Source organism: Sinocyclocheilus grahami, unplaced genomic scaffold (genome assembly GCF_001515645.1).
Source record: "Sinocyclocheilus grahami isolate Dianchi unplaced genomic scaffold, SAMN03320097.WGS_v1.1 scaffold865.1, whole genome shotgun sequence".
Taxonomy (NCBI): Eukaryota; Metazoa; Chordata; class Actinopteri; order Cypriniformes; family Cyprinidae; genus Sinocyclocheilus; species Sinocyclocheilus grahami.
This window is the reverse complement of record NW_015506044.1, coordinates 587990-602948: the sequence shown is the minus strand read 5'-3', so window position 1 is coordinate 602948 and position 14959 is coordinate 587990. Positions and strand designations below refer to the sequence as shown.

The 14959-nt window shown below is 38.5% G+C and overlaps 1 protein-coding gene across 1 annotated transcript in view; it reads right to left on the bottom strand.

Annotated features, from left to right (window-relative positions):
- dlgap3 (discs, large (Drosophila) homolog-associated protein 3) overlaps positions 1–14959 on the bottom strand; it is a 170074-nt gene that overhangs the window by 78232 nt on the left and 76883 nt on the right. The window lies entirely within an intron of this gene.

The following is a 14959-nucleotide window of genomic DNA, read 5'->3' as shown; positions in this document are numbered from 1 at the left end:
ATATATATATACATATATATATATATATATATATATATATATATATATATATATATATATATATATATATATATATATATAAATATATACCTGTATATATATATTCCTTTTACTTAAGAGAGAAAGAATAGAAAGACCAGGGAGTCCAAATAGTCTCTGTCAGACACCCAAAGTCAGTGTCCTTTTGACCTCTGCAATTTAACACTGTATCTTCATCTCTAACCCATAGCCAATGCAGTAATGACAAAGGTAGCAATAATAATAATGTAGTATTCATGGAGCTCAAGGTGGGTCGTAACCCTGCTCTTTGACCTCTGCTGCGGGGAGAAGCGATCAGTTCAGGTAACCTGCCGCTGCAGCTTTTTATGCTAATATGATCAATAGCTCTGCTCCACTTCGACACGCTTTTGTTTCGCAGGGCAGCGAGGAACTAATGAGCGGCTGCAGGATTTTTAATTTGGGGTCAGCTAAACTATAGGGATTTCCCAGAAGGCTGAGCAGGATATAGCAATTGTTATCAGGGGGAAATGGGTGAACTGCTGACTTAATTGCACACCACGATGCAGCATGTATGAATTTAATATTATGAGTGTACACTATACAGTACAGTGGTGGGCCAAAAAACAACAACTTTCAGTTAGTTAGATTCTCTGGGCCGCCATTCAGGCTCACAAGTGAAAATGGCCAAAGAGGGGAAGGGGACATTAAAAATGGGAACACGGCTGGCAGCAAGTCACAAGGACCACGTAATACTTATAATTTTTCATCATGGCCATGGTCATTGATTTTCCAAGTAGAAGTAGGAAGAGTTCAGGTCAAAATTCTAAATGAAAATAAATGGCCCATCATACTTAAGGTATAGTATGCAGTTTTTGGGAGGTAAAACATGCTGCAAAATTAACAAAAACCATGCTTTTAAGAACTTTTTTTTATTCCTTAGAGTACTTGTGACATGCACATATTGATTTTAATATTAATGCTCCTTCACCATCAGCCAATTAGTAGCCTCTTTGACCTTGTCTTCCTGATTGATCGTCCACTTTGTTGGGACAACCTAGCTAAGGGAAAGTAGATAATTGAATTTGCTGGTTGCATCTAAGTCTTTGGACACACAAGACATCACCTTCATGCCAATGAATCATCTGGACGGCTTCTCAAAAGAAAGCTCCTGTTGTATCCAACATTTAAATGCACCTAGATTTTGCAAATGTGATTGCAGCTAATTATTTGTTCAGATAAAATGCAAATAAATCCATCTGAGGTTTTAATAAGAGGCTTAGATTGGATTGACAATAATACAAGGTATACATCAAAATCCATAAAGAAATGTATTAATTGCTCATCACAGAAGCAAGCTGTTCCCTGTTCTTACCTAAATTTTATGAATAAAATATATACACACATATTCTTCATTAGCATAAAAATAATGTTCTGTATATGTATATATATTTATTCAAGGTGAAGTGGATGATGGTAGTCTGTATGTACATATGCATGTGTGTGATCAAACAGATACATTTATGCCTTTTACCTTTATCCACTAAAGCAGGGCACAATATACACAGACTGCCATCATCAACTTCACCTTGTATAAATATATACATACATCAAACATTATTATTATGTTAATGAAAGACCTGTAGGAGAAGAACCCTTTTTGACACATGCAGCTCAAGCCAACTCCCATATCACCTCATGTATGACATTAAGTCAGATTTCTATTTAATGTGGGCCAGACGCTCTCCTTGACCCACACTGGGGCTGCAAGGCCATCTTTTATTATAAAACTGAATGGCCCTGGCTGAATTACATATCACATTGCACAGGCAATAGATGGGAAATAGAGAGTTGGGGTGATGACACCAGGACTGGGGAACTGTTATTGTTCATCCGGGAGTGTGATATTTGATTCGACCTGCCCATGACCTTATTAATCATTCATCTTTCATCATAAGGTGGACTTTGTGGTAAAAGACAAACCTGTGTGGAAATCTATCTATCTATCTATCTATCTATCTATCTATCTATCTATCTATCTATCTATCTATCTATCTAGCTATCTAGCTATCTATCTATCTATCTATCAGGACAAACAAAGCTCAAAAGATAAGCATTTATTTGAAATATTATTATATTATGGGAAAAAATTTTTTTTTAAAAGCAGACAAAAAGAGAAACACTTAAAAGAAAATAGCAATATTTATGTGCAATATTTGTTTGCAAAGCCTCAAAGAAAATCACACATTTTATTGTAGGATTCCAGGTTTAAAGAGAAAAAAATGTCTATATGTGTGTTAATGAGTGTATTACATTTATATTGTGATGAACAAAATAGCAAATAAATCATTAATCACAATTTTTTTGCCTGACAATTAATCATTAGCAAATAAAGGGTTATAAAATTGCTAAAGCATTCTAGTACAGGTACTTTAAATGAAACAAAACCGAGGCACAATATAATGTATTGTTCTGTTTCTCTCTTAAACCATGCATTATTGAAATGTGAGGATGCAGTGGTAAATTGAAAAAGAAAAGGCTGTTTATGCTGAAACAGCTGGGGGATGTGCATATTGGGCGATGTGAATGCAGTCAGATGCAGATTTCTGCTTCACTGGCTAAAGATCTTACTGTGATATAATATTATGAGTTTGAGAGAAGAAAGTATGTGAGGTACTTTGCATATATGGATGTGATGCGTGAGCATGTTATGCCTGTGGACGCAGGTGTGTCCTGATTTAAATGTTCATGCTTGTGGACAGCAGTTCATTAGAGAAAATCTGTTTCATTTTTTTTTTCTTTCGCTGTGTGGTTTATGGGTGTGAGCTACATTTCCCTCTTGGGTCCATACCTTTTGCTGAGTGTTTCGCAGTGCTTTGGAAAGAAACGTTCTGCTCTTCCAAACCTGAGGAAGATTAATATTTAATGCCAAAACCAGTTTTATATTCCAAACTCCTCTCTCATTCTACCTTACACTTCACATTCAATTTCTCAGGTTTGCCGTCTCCTTCACTCCCTCGCTGTCTCTTTTTCTCTCCCTGAGTTCTCATTAAACACCTCTTCATTGGACAGTGGACAGGAACAAGTCCAGACTGTCCTGCACTGTCCCGTTCTGTGTCGATCTCACCTCTCACTCCATTTTCTCAGTCGGTGAATCTGAATTTCTTTCCCACATCGCTCATGCTTTGCTTTGCCATGCTCACTGACTTTCTAGAATCCCCCAATGTCTATACAGTACAACACAATGAGTCAACTTTTACTAAAAGGCAAAATAAAATATCAATCCTGTTATCTTGATTTTGTTTAGCAAACGATTGAAGTTATCCTGCTGCTACCAAACAGAAGTGCAACACCAAATTAACTATTAAGAGTGGTTATAAAGAAAGACAGGTAGAGGGAGAGAGGGAGAGTCTTTGGGGAGGAAGGGAATGAATGTTTAGCCTCACACTCATAGATGGCCCAATTATGTTGCAATTTTAGGCCACTTTGCTGAAAGTCTGTAGAGCTCAGTCCTGACAAAGAGGTCCATTAATAAGTATCAACATGCGATACCAGAGCTACTTTGATCTCAGGCCCATGTGAGAGAGCATAATGGCAATATTCAGGATTCATTCACATAAACCCTGAGTGCATAAATGTGCGATGTTAATCATGACCATGTGCTACATTCATAAAAAAAATTTTTTTAAAAACCTTGTTACAATAATTTCCACAAACATGCCATTGTTATATGTCCCAAAAGTACCCAAACCCCACAATCATATGTGCATGGTGAGGATTTATCTTCAAAACCAGTTACTGGAATAGCCACACCTCTTAATTAGGAGTGGGCGTCTATATACTTTTGGCCATGTATTGTACTAGACTTGGCCAACATCATGTATACCCATTCCAGATATGCTTTGGATTAAATGAGACTAAGTAAATCACACATTTAACGTTTTAAGCCTTGGTAAAACACCTTGCAAATAATGCTAGTGATTTAATGTGACAAACGTTCCCATTATAGTGTTCTAGTTTGTCTATGCTTTAAGCACGCAGCGTGCGGTCCAGTGGTGTACGGGACCCACCCGCAGACAAAAAAAAATTCTGATTTGTTTTCCAGTGCTTGCTGTAGACTGACTGTAGGCTTTACACTTCATAAATGACAAAAATCTAGAAACATGAACAGCAAAACACTGTACATACAACTTTTCAAGCCAGGTTGAGCTGGTTATCTGCATCCCGCATTCTGCAAAACTTCCATTTCAATCAATGAAGCTGTTGCATAATACGCATTGTAGTTGAGGTGGTAAAATACAGCCAGCTATTGCAAAACTGCTACAAGCTGGGCTTCTCAATCAATCTTTCTTATATTGTATTTTATTTCCTCACACTGAATTAACTAAACTGAGACTACAATCTTTTGAGCTGCTTTAAACTCAGATTGTAAGCAAACTTAGACCTGGCTATAACACATAAACCAGTATTCTTCCAATTGTTCTCCAAAAGTTTAGCTATAATGTCAATGCAAGCTTATTTGTCTGAAATAAAATACACCGATTATTTTATTCAATGCTGTTCAGTTGCTTTGTCACAATCTGTATTGTTAAAAGCGCTATATAAATAAAGGTGACTTGACTTGACTTGACCAATTATTTTTCGAATTTGGGGCTGTCAATCAAACCCTGACACATCCTCAAAGGCCAAACTTGCAGTAATTTCTTTCCCCAGCTGTAGCATGTTTCATTTCCAGCTGCATTTTATTGTGGTTAAGATGATAGTGAAAAATGGACTGACAGGGTGAACACAAAAATCTGAAGCAATCAAAGCTTGAATTCAAATAGCTCACTTTTCTTTCTGCCTTCAAAATGACCTCCCATTGCGTTGCAATCACAAGCAGGCAATTTAGGATGTGACAAACTAGTGATTTATTAATTTCACTTTTTCCACACCAAATACACCCAAGTTTCAACAGCAAACGCATGAATAAAAATCAGCACTTTTTTCTTGTTCAAAAACACACTAATTTTCACAAAGATTTGCTGAACCAAACCCAATGGAAGATCACATCTTGGACACACAATTCGGATTCCACAAAGCCAGAAACGCACTTAAGCAAAAATATTTGAAATAAATGAATTCATTCATCACTGTTCTCCACTTCTTTACATACTCTGTGCAGGGAATGTGACAGACTGGAGGATATTAACAATGGCGATTCATCAGCGTTAGCTTCCAAATACTTGGTAAGATGTCCCTTCAAAGGTTAGACGCTTGACTCTTTTGTGGCCTGACCTTGAGCGGGTTGGTGGATGGTTGTTTGATGAATTGATTGTGTGGGCATTAGTGACAGAATATCGGAAATGTGACACTTGTGCTCAAAGCAGTAGAAAGCTTTGGCTTATAACATTGTGAGGGGTTAATAGGTCGCCTCAGAACAAGTGGAAAATCAGTGCACTTCCTCTGTCTGTCGGCAACAGGAAATACAGTTTAGATTGAGAGCCATTATCAAAAACCAGTTCTGAATGATTCATTAGTCAGCTGGACCTGCTGAAAAGACATGAAAACTGGTCCACGCTAATTCATGTTATTTAGTGGTGGTTTATTGCTGGTCAACCAGTTGAATGCAAAACAAGAAAACTGAACGAATATCCGTATATACTCAATTCGGTATATGGGGAGTATATTGTGACTCATTTTAATGCTTAATAAAAAAAACATTCAACACAAGATACATGCAGCTCACTGATCTATTTTCAAGTGCTCCAATTATTTTTGATGAAAGACAACCCAGTACTTAACTCTTTCCAATTGGCCAGCCACCACCAGCATTTTTGACCATTTTCACAAAAATATAATGGCCTTCAAAGTACTTTCTTATATGAATATCTGAACTTGCAATGTGTCAAAAGAAAGAACAGACCCTCTGCTTTTAAACAAATTCAAAATAAAGCTTCATGCATAATTTTTTTTATCAACATTTGAATATAAATGTAATTTATATTAACAAAAAGCTGAGAAAATCGTGTTCTTGTCAAAGACTTTGTCTGGATCGAATTCAGAACAATAATCAAAACATATGGAGTAGATCGTTTCATCAACATCCCCAAAGCTCCATTTCATTTGGTAATGTTAGGCAGTTTTGATTTATAGCATATAATGTTATATGATCACATTATTTTACATATGCATCTGCTTACATATGTGATAGCTTGTTTCTGCTTCTTCTTCTCCATGTTTTGATCAAGATGTTCAGTACTCTTTCAGAAGATGTGTAATAGTGCCCCCTAACCTATAATAGCCAAAACATGGAGAGCTTGAAAATTCCATCAACGGTGGGGAATAATGTCTCATAAATTATGGAAAATTTAGTCAATGGTGGGGAAAGTGTTAAAGGGGTCATATGACGTTGCTAAATAGAACATTATGCTCTGTATTTGGTGTAATGCAATGTGTTTATGCGGTTTAAGGTTAAAAAAAGACATTATTTTCCACATAATGTACATTATCATTTCTCCTCTATGCCCCGTCTTTCTGAAATGCGCCGATTTTTAAAAAGCTCATCATCTGAAAAGCGAGGTGTATGCTGATTGGCCAGCTATCCAGTGCATTGTGATTCGCTAAACACCTCAAGCGTGTGATGGAAATGTTACGCCACTTATCATACTGTGATGCCGTGTCCCGGTGCCATGAGACAACACCAATAACACCCATTACAAACGAGGCATTTGTTGCATCCAGTGGGGACATAATTACTGATTATAACGACTTATACTGTCTTTTTATGCATTACATTGCGTATCGCGCCGCGTAAACATAAAACCATGTCTGCATTTGTGATCGGAGAAACGACAAACAACAAGCGCTACTCTACACTGCTCAAAACTCACGTTTGAATCGTCAGTGGCAAATTCTTTAAATATAAAAAACTTACAGGCTGTGAGTCAGAAGCGCCAGACTGTCCTTGCAAAGTTGGAACTGCCACACTTTAAAGAAACAGCCTTTGTGCACAGCATTGTTGGCTGACGTTACTCTGCAGGTTCAGGAAACAGTCCTCCGTAAAATACGTTGCACACATCTGAATATTTGAGTTGAACTGTTCTGGAACAGTGTTGCAAATACAACTTAACCACTGATTTCTAGTTGTGTCCTCTTTTGGAAGGCCAAACAAAGTAGTTTCGCTTTCACAACGAAACACACAGCGTCACACACGGCGGGCTTGAGTGAGCGGCGGCCGGCGGGCCAGAGTGAGGAACGGCCGACGGGCTTGAGAACGGCACGGCCGGCGGGCTTGTGGCAACCACATGTGATGACCCCGTGCTAGACTCCGCTTCGTCGACGGTGAAAGCCCATCCGGCGATCCACAGTGCGAAGTTGATGTATTTCCTCAGCGACCTGCACGGATCAGCTCTAGGCATGACGAAGCGGATATCGTCCTCTTTTGGAAGGCCAAACAAAATAGTTTCGCTTTCACAACGAAACACACAGTGTCTCCAGGACATGGCGGAGGTGGCAACAACAATACTACAGCGAGAATAAAAGTTGCGCCTTCTTTCTTTGCGTGAACATTTGGGCGGTGTTATGCAAATCTTCCCACGCAGTGACGTAGATATGAGGGGGCGTGTTTAAGCGAGGCATTTTAGGAGGGCGTGGACGAGTCTTAACTTTTATAAAGAATATCTCTTTGGGTTTGAGACTTTAGTCTTTGCAACTTTAGGGATCTTATCTATGCACGAAAAGCTTGGCACACTCCAAAGAGAAAGGAAAATTTTAAATAGCATCATATGACCCCTTTAAGCAATGTGCAATTTCCACCCAGCACTTCACACTCCAGTTCAGTAGGTGGTGGAAACATTTACCTGCTTCTTCTGCTGTTTCTACAGACCAACCTCAAAGGTCCATTTCTGCCACCTACAGGACTGGAGTGAAAAGTAATTACCACGGTTTCATTTATGAGCGAACTATTCCTTTCAGCTACTTAGTGAAACCTGGTAGAGACATCAGCATGCTGGCTTCCAAAATATACTATTTGGTGTTGATACACCACTGTCTCCAGTAGTTTCATTCAGCAAAAACTAATATGTAATCTCTGTATGCCACACAGTATTTGCTGACCAAACAACAGTGAAACATTACAACAATATCAACCTAATAAAATTGCCTTCTCGGCAGGGCATGGTCACAGTTAAAGATTAAATAAACAGTGAAGGTCGAAATATGGAATGCATTTACAAAACCACTGCGACATTCAAAAATAAAAGCAGAGTTGTCTTTTGTCTGTGCTGTGTATTGGGAAAGCATCAGTGAACCTACGCCTCACCTGGCACAGCCGTTATTTTCAATAAATAGATTGTTGGGGAAAGATATAGAGAAGTTGATTCATCTAAACCGTCCCAGCTGGCCTGTTCACCCCACTACATCTGTCCCCCACTTCAACAGAGAGAGCTTTGGCGGAGAATCCGTCACACTCTGCCGAGGTCCGCCCAGCCTGCTGCTCCCAGATTTCCATATTTGCATATGTTTGTGTGGTTAATTACAGATTAAGGTGTCTCAGTATGGTCTGCTTAATTAACATTTTAAAGCTATATACTGTAAACAATGATTTGGAGCTTGCTGGGTGAGTGTGAGGGATTACATGATGGATGTTTTTATGAGATCGGTAATGACAGTTTTTATTTTTACATGGTAAAACAAAATCAACAAAATCACAGCTGGAAGAAATTTGTGGGAAAAGAATATGTGAATGAGAAGGGAAATCTCTAGTGGTCCTTACCAGTAAACTACAAGATCATCTTCTTAATCATTATTTTTGCCTTGTTTTTTATTGTATAAATGTTATTATGGTAAAAATAAATAAATAAATATAAATTGATTGATTGATTGATTGATTGATTGGATGGATGGATTAATTAATTAATTAATGAACTTCAAAGAACATTTCTTAAGAAAATTGTGTAAAATAATGTATCACAAATTAAAATCTGTTTCGAACTTCTGTCCACCTCAGAATAAAAACTAAAAAAAGTAATTTCAAGATAAAATTTTAAATTAGAAAGTTATATTGCAATAATTAAAGTTGAATTATGAAATATAAAAGTCACACTTGCAAAAATATAGTTGCAGCTGTGAGGTATAAAGTCACAACTGGGAGATACAAAGTCACATTACAAGACATAAAGCTGCAATTGTCATATAAAAAAGTTGAATTATTACTATTAACTCTTTCCCCGCCATTGACGAGTTATCTTGTCTTTTAGAAGAAAACGCTTCCCCGCCAAAGACGAGTTTTGACGGCTTTTCGTGTTTTCACTGTTATACACTCGGGCGCTATTACACATCTTCTGAACGAGTACAAAACCTCCCGAACAAATACACACATGAACAGGACGGAGAAACTTTACATCTCTTATGTAAACAGATGCATATGAAAAATAATCCGATCATCAGCAATAGACAGCATATAAATGAAAACTGTATAATGTTACGGAGAAAAATGTTTATCCAGGAAGTGGTATATGTCTGTGCAAGCTTTGAGGTATTGATGGAAGCGATTTACTGGATTTATGCTTTGATAATCGTACTGAATATTATCCAGATGTAGTTTTATTGCTCAAAATAATGATTTTTTTATGAAACCTACCTATATTCAAGTGTTGATAAAAAAAGGTTTTTTTTTTTTTTAAAGTAGTTTAAAAGTAGAGGCTCTGATCTTTATTTTGGTGTATTGCATATTCTAATATTCATACAGCAAAATATACTGGAGGCATCAAATTTTAGTGAAAATCATGAAAATCGCTGGCGGTGGCTGGCAACTTTTTTCAAAAATGCTGGCAGGGAAAGAGTTAAAGGTCACATATTTTACACCTTTCTGGAGTTTTATTTTAAGTCTTGATGTTCTTAAGAATACATATTTGCGGTATAAGTACCAAAAACCATCTCAATTTATTTTTACAGCTCCTCTCTCAGGAGCTCTGCAAAGAACAGGTCAATTTTGGCCTGTCTAATTAATATTCATGAGCCTCTCTTCTGATTGGCCTGTTGTTTTCTGAGTGATGCATGGCCAGGCCAACCACAGGTAACTAGGGTCATGTATCCTGTAGCCTGCTGTAGATTGTTGATACTCACAAGTAAGGTCAATAGAAACACCAGTAATGATGGTCAATGCTGAGCGAAATGTTGTCCGGCCTTACATGTTTGAGCCAAACTCAGACCCCGAATCGGCGACAACAGGAGACAACCAACCACCTCCTCAAACGCGCTTACAACAGGATGTTTCAGAATGGTAATTCATGTTTTTTTTTTTCGAACACCAAATGCAGTAAATACAAACCTGACCAGTCGAGCGTTTGCGATCACGTGAACTTGAAGACACTTGTACAAATGCGGATGGGTGATATTAATGGAAATGATTCCAGATTGGCGATGTAGTATTTGGTTTCTGTATTCTGTACTGTATTTTCCTGCGCTCAAACCTGCCAATCTAAAGGATCAACGCTGTGTATGGCGTTTGAGGTAATTTGTGAATTAGCATAGACTTCCTTCTAGTCTAAATAAAACAATTTGCAGCTGTTACTATTATTACAATTGTATACAAAACTTTGTATTATGCTTGTTATAGAGTATGTAACGTCATGTGCACTACGACGCGGTTGTCATGGCGACTGTCACAACCCTACTGTGCAATGATGTAGTTTCCTGACATCCAGACTGAACAGCGTTTTCTCGACATGTTTCCGTGTTGTTGTTGCTCAGCAATGGCATGGACGCGATGTTGTCTGGGGATTTGGCAAAAGGAGAGTGGGACTGTGGGCAGTGCTCGGGGTGGTGACTGAAGACGTTGACTGAGTAGTTCTGACATCACCTTTTTACGGAAGTCACAGTGGTTCGTGAAAAAGCACAGCTACTTTATGCAGGCTGTGTGGATTTGTCTAAGGATTGACTGATTTGAAACTTGGTAGTTGAAATATGGTAGTTACATAGCACCTAGACCTGAGTTATCATGAAAAAAGACAGGAAATTTCAGTTTTGACAATATGGGACCTTTAAAAGTATACTAAGGCGGAAAGCACCTTTCATAACAAACCTTATTAAATGTTGTTAGATTTATGCTTAAAAAAATAAACAAATAAAACATATTTGCCAAGACTTATAAGATCACATTCTCTTGTTCTTTCAGTTCTCAGCAGTAGTTTAGGTATGTCTCATTTAACCTGCTGAGCTCGGTGGGGTTCAGTGTCTTTGACCTATGACTCAGTGGGAGCTGGAGGCTTCTAGCTGCTGTTGCTTTGACCTGAGTATTTGACTTAGTTTTCTCTGACTGGCAGAGTCAGTTATCTCAAAGTAACGCCTCAGTTTCCCTCGCCCCTCTAATAGTGCCGCAATGTCATCTAATTGGGAGAACTGAAGCATGCACAGAGGCAGAAAGAGCTCCGTGGAATATGCAGAAGCTGCAAGCCGAGAGACTACAGTAGGCAATCTGCACTGAGTTATTATTACACTATAGTCAATGATTACCCCACCACTGGAAGATACAAAAACACACTGAGCTAAAAGCCCTGAGACTAATTAATTCTCCAGGACGTTTAATTGAAGTTTCCGCTTTGGAGTCAAATGGTTTTTTGCTTGTAAAACTCTGTTCTGTGAAATTGTCTTTACTACAAGAGACTAGGAAAGCCAAGGCTGTCAAAATCCTTGGGGACAATACTTAGCATTAGGGGGCATATAGCGTTATTGACCCACCACACTTATATTGGACTTCAGCAGGGGGTGAGCTGGGAAACTCTGAGGTCTGTCGATATGTCTGATACACACAGCAGCAGCATCACTGCCAGCCATGATGAATTATCCATCCCCATTAATCAAAGCTCCAGGAAAGTTGTGGAGTCTGACAAGACAGTAGTGCACAACTTCATACAGCTTTATATAGTTAACCACCGCCCTATATTTAGCCCTGCCCACCAATTTGAGCGTGTGTTTACGAGACGCGCAGGTCTACGCAGAAACCAAATGATGAAAATGGCTCTAAAGACAACAAGACGCTGTACAGTACCAAGTTGTGGAAAAACAGTGTTTGCATTGCCTTCCTTCTGATTCCAACATTAGGTAAGAGTGGATGAACTTTATTTTTAATGAAAATCCAGAATGCATCAGTAAGAACTTGGTCCTTCGTTCACTTCATTTTACCACAGATTCGTTTACAAACAAGGCACAATTCGACGCGGAATTTTCAAAAACATTGAAACTAAAAGACGATGCTGGGCCAACTATACTAATGGATCCGACAGTAATGTTAACACAAGTGTGAGTAACTGTTTTCATTACGTGGTCCCTATTGCTTTGTCTCTTCTTACAGATCATTTGATATGTATTGAGTTATTTATGCGTTTAAACCTAAATCAATCGTTTAGAGTTGATCCATGCTGGTCGCTGAGGAAATACATCAACTTCGCGCTGTGGATCGCCGGATCGGCTTTCACCGTGGACGAAGCGGAGTTCAGCCCGGGGTCGTCACATGTGGTTGCCGCAAGCCCGCCGGACGCTCCTTCGTCGATTCAGCTGGCTGCGCCGTTCTCAAGCCCACCCGCCACTGCTCACTCAAGCCGGCCTCCGCTCACTCTAGGCCGCCGGCCGCCGCTCCCTCTTAACCGCCGCCCTCCACTCACTCTAGGCCTCCGGCCTCCGCTCACTCTAGCCCGCCGTGTGTTTCATTGTGAAAGTGAAACTACTTTGTTTGGCCTTCCAAAAGAGGACACGACTAGAAATCAGTGGTTAAGTTGTATTTACAACACTGTTCCAGGACAGTTCAACCCAAATATTCAGATGTGTCCAGCACATTTTATGGAGGACTGTTTCCTGATCCTGGTAGAGTAGACTACAATGCCGGCTGTTCTGACTCACAGGCCGCCGCCCGCCGCTCACTCTAGCCCGCCGCCCTCCACTCACTCTAGGCCTCCGGCCTCCGCTCACTCTAGCCCGCCGTGTGTTTCATTGTGAAAGTGAAACTACTTTGTTTGGCCTTCCAAAAGAGGACACGACTAGAAATCAGTGGTTAAGTTGTATTTACAACACTGTTCCAGGACAGTTCAACCCAAATATTCAGATGTGTCCAGCACATTTTATGGAGGACTGTTTCCTGATCCTGGTAGAGTAGACTACAATGCCGGCTGTTCTGACTCACAGACTGTAAGTACATTTTTACAAAAGAATTTGCCACTAACGATTCAAACACGATAATGTGTTTTTTTAACCTTAAACCGCATAAACACATTTCATTACACCAAATACACAAAATGCTGTGTTTTTTAGCAACATCATATGACCCCTTTAAAGTAGCCCAATTCCGCGGGAACTTGGCAACACTACCTTCAAACAGAGAATTCTGATGAGGGGGTATTAAAAACAGGAAAGAAAATAGCCTATTATGATATTTTTAGATGTAAAAATGATAACATTATAAGCAGATTGTGGAGACTGAGGAGGGCCTGGCCCCCCCAACGATTGAAAGATTTTACAAAATATTTATATAACGATTGAAAGATTTTACTAACTATTTGCTAATTAATAGCCTAATGTTTTCAACTCAAAAGTAAATATACACATAGTGTAGTTATTTTAATATATTTTAAATTGTTATTTTGTAAAAAAATTAATAAATAAAATCAAACTTACTTATGGCTTCCCCAATCTCATTTGCGTAAGAATAAATTGTTGTGTGACAAATCTGCATTTTGGCAGATATAGCCATGTTACTGCTTGCCTGTCGCATGGCGTGAATGGATATTTAGCACTTTTTTTTACAACATACAACAACTGCAGAGGAATCTGAACCTAACCAAAATAAAGTCAGATGAAGACGCCAATGCTAATGCCCTGCTTGACAACTCCAGGCCCGGAGAGTCTCATAAAGGTGATCCGCAGGACACTCCGTTGTAGCAGCTCAGTGTTTTAACGTCACATTTATGTCAGGAAAAGGACCATTTACATCCAAATGCACACAGAACAAAACCTAGAAATAGATTTCAGGATATAAACTGCTTAATCTGCCATTTTCAGTAAAATTTAACATTACAAAATGTGTTTGTGTGCCTGCTTTTGTGTGTTTTATTGACTCATGTCCTACAGATATCTGTTTTAAAGCAGTGCATAATTCACTCGTTGATTTGCTTAAATCCTACTTTGCGATTTTGTTCAAAAGCATGTTTATAGTGCATTCTATTTGACGTGTTTATTGCTAGCACAGCAAAAATAGACACCGTAGCCTTTAATTTTAAAAACTAGTAATTTGCATGCAGTGTATCTGGTTGCCATGGCAACCTCACGCCCCTTGACGCTGCTCTATGCAATCATAGTAAAACCACTTAAATGGTACACAGAGTGTGAATTTGTACGTTTACTATAGTAATGCTAAAATGTGTTTAAAAGTTTGACTGACCAATGGCATATGATTATAAGTGGACCTCAGAGAACAGTACAAAATAAAAATAAAAACAAAGCCAGTTCATGACCCCTTTAATTATGCATTCTCATTTCTCCTATTACATCTAACACTCAAAATCAATATGCCTGCAATTATATCTAAATCTCTAAATGAATAAGCATGCATGTATGTTAGACAGCACATTATGACATTGTGATGGCTAAACTTATAACATTTTATTTTTATTAAATAATAATAATAATAATAATAGCAGTAATTTAGTGGTTATCGGCCATGATATGTAAACATTATCTGATTATCGTATCATACTATCAGTGCATATATTTGGGGCATCAAAAAAATTTAGCAATTTAATTTAAAAGTTGAACAAAAAACATCAAAGGGAATAGAGAAAAATGTGTGTAGACTTTGTGATCATAATTTCTGTCCATCGACGGGTAATAAGGACTGATTTTTCACAGGCAAACTGTAGAAAACAAAGCAGAATAGTGTTTTGTTGTTTGCATGCAATATGCATCAAACAGTCTATGAACAGATTGTGGG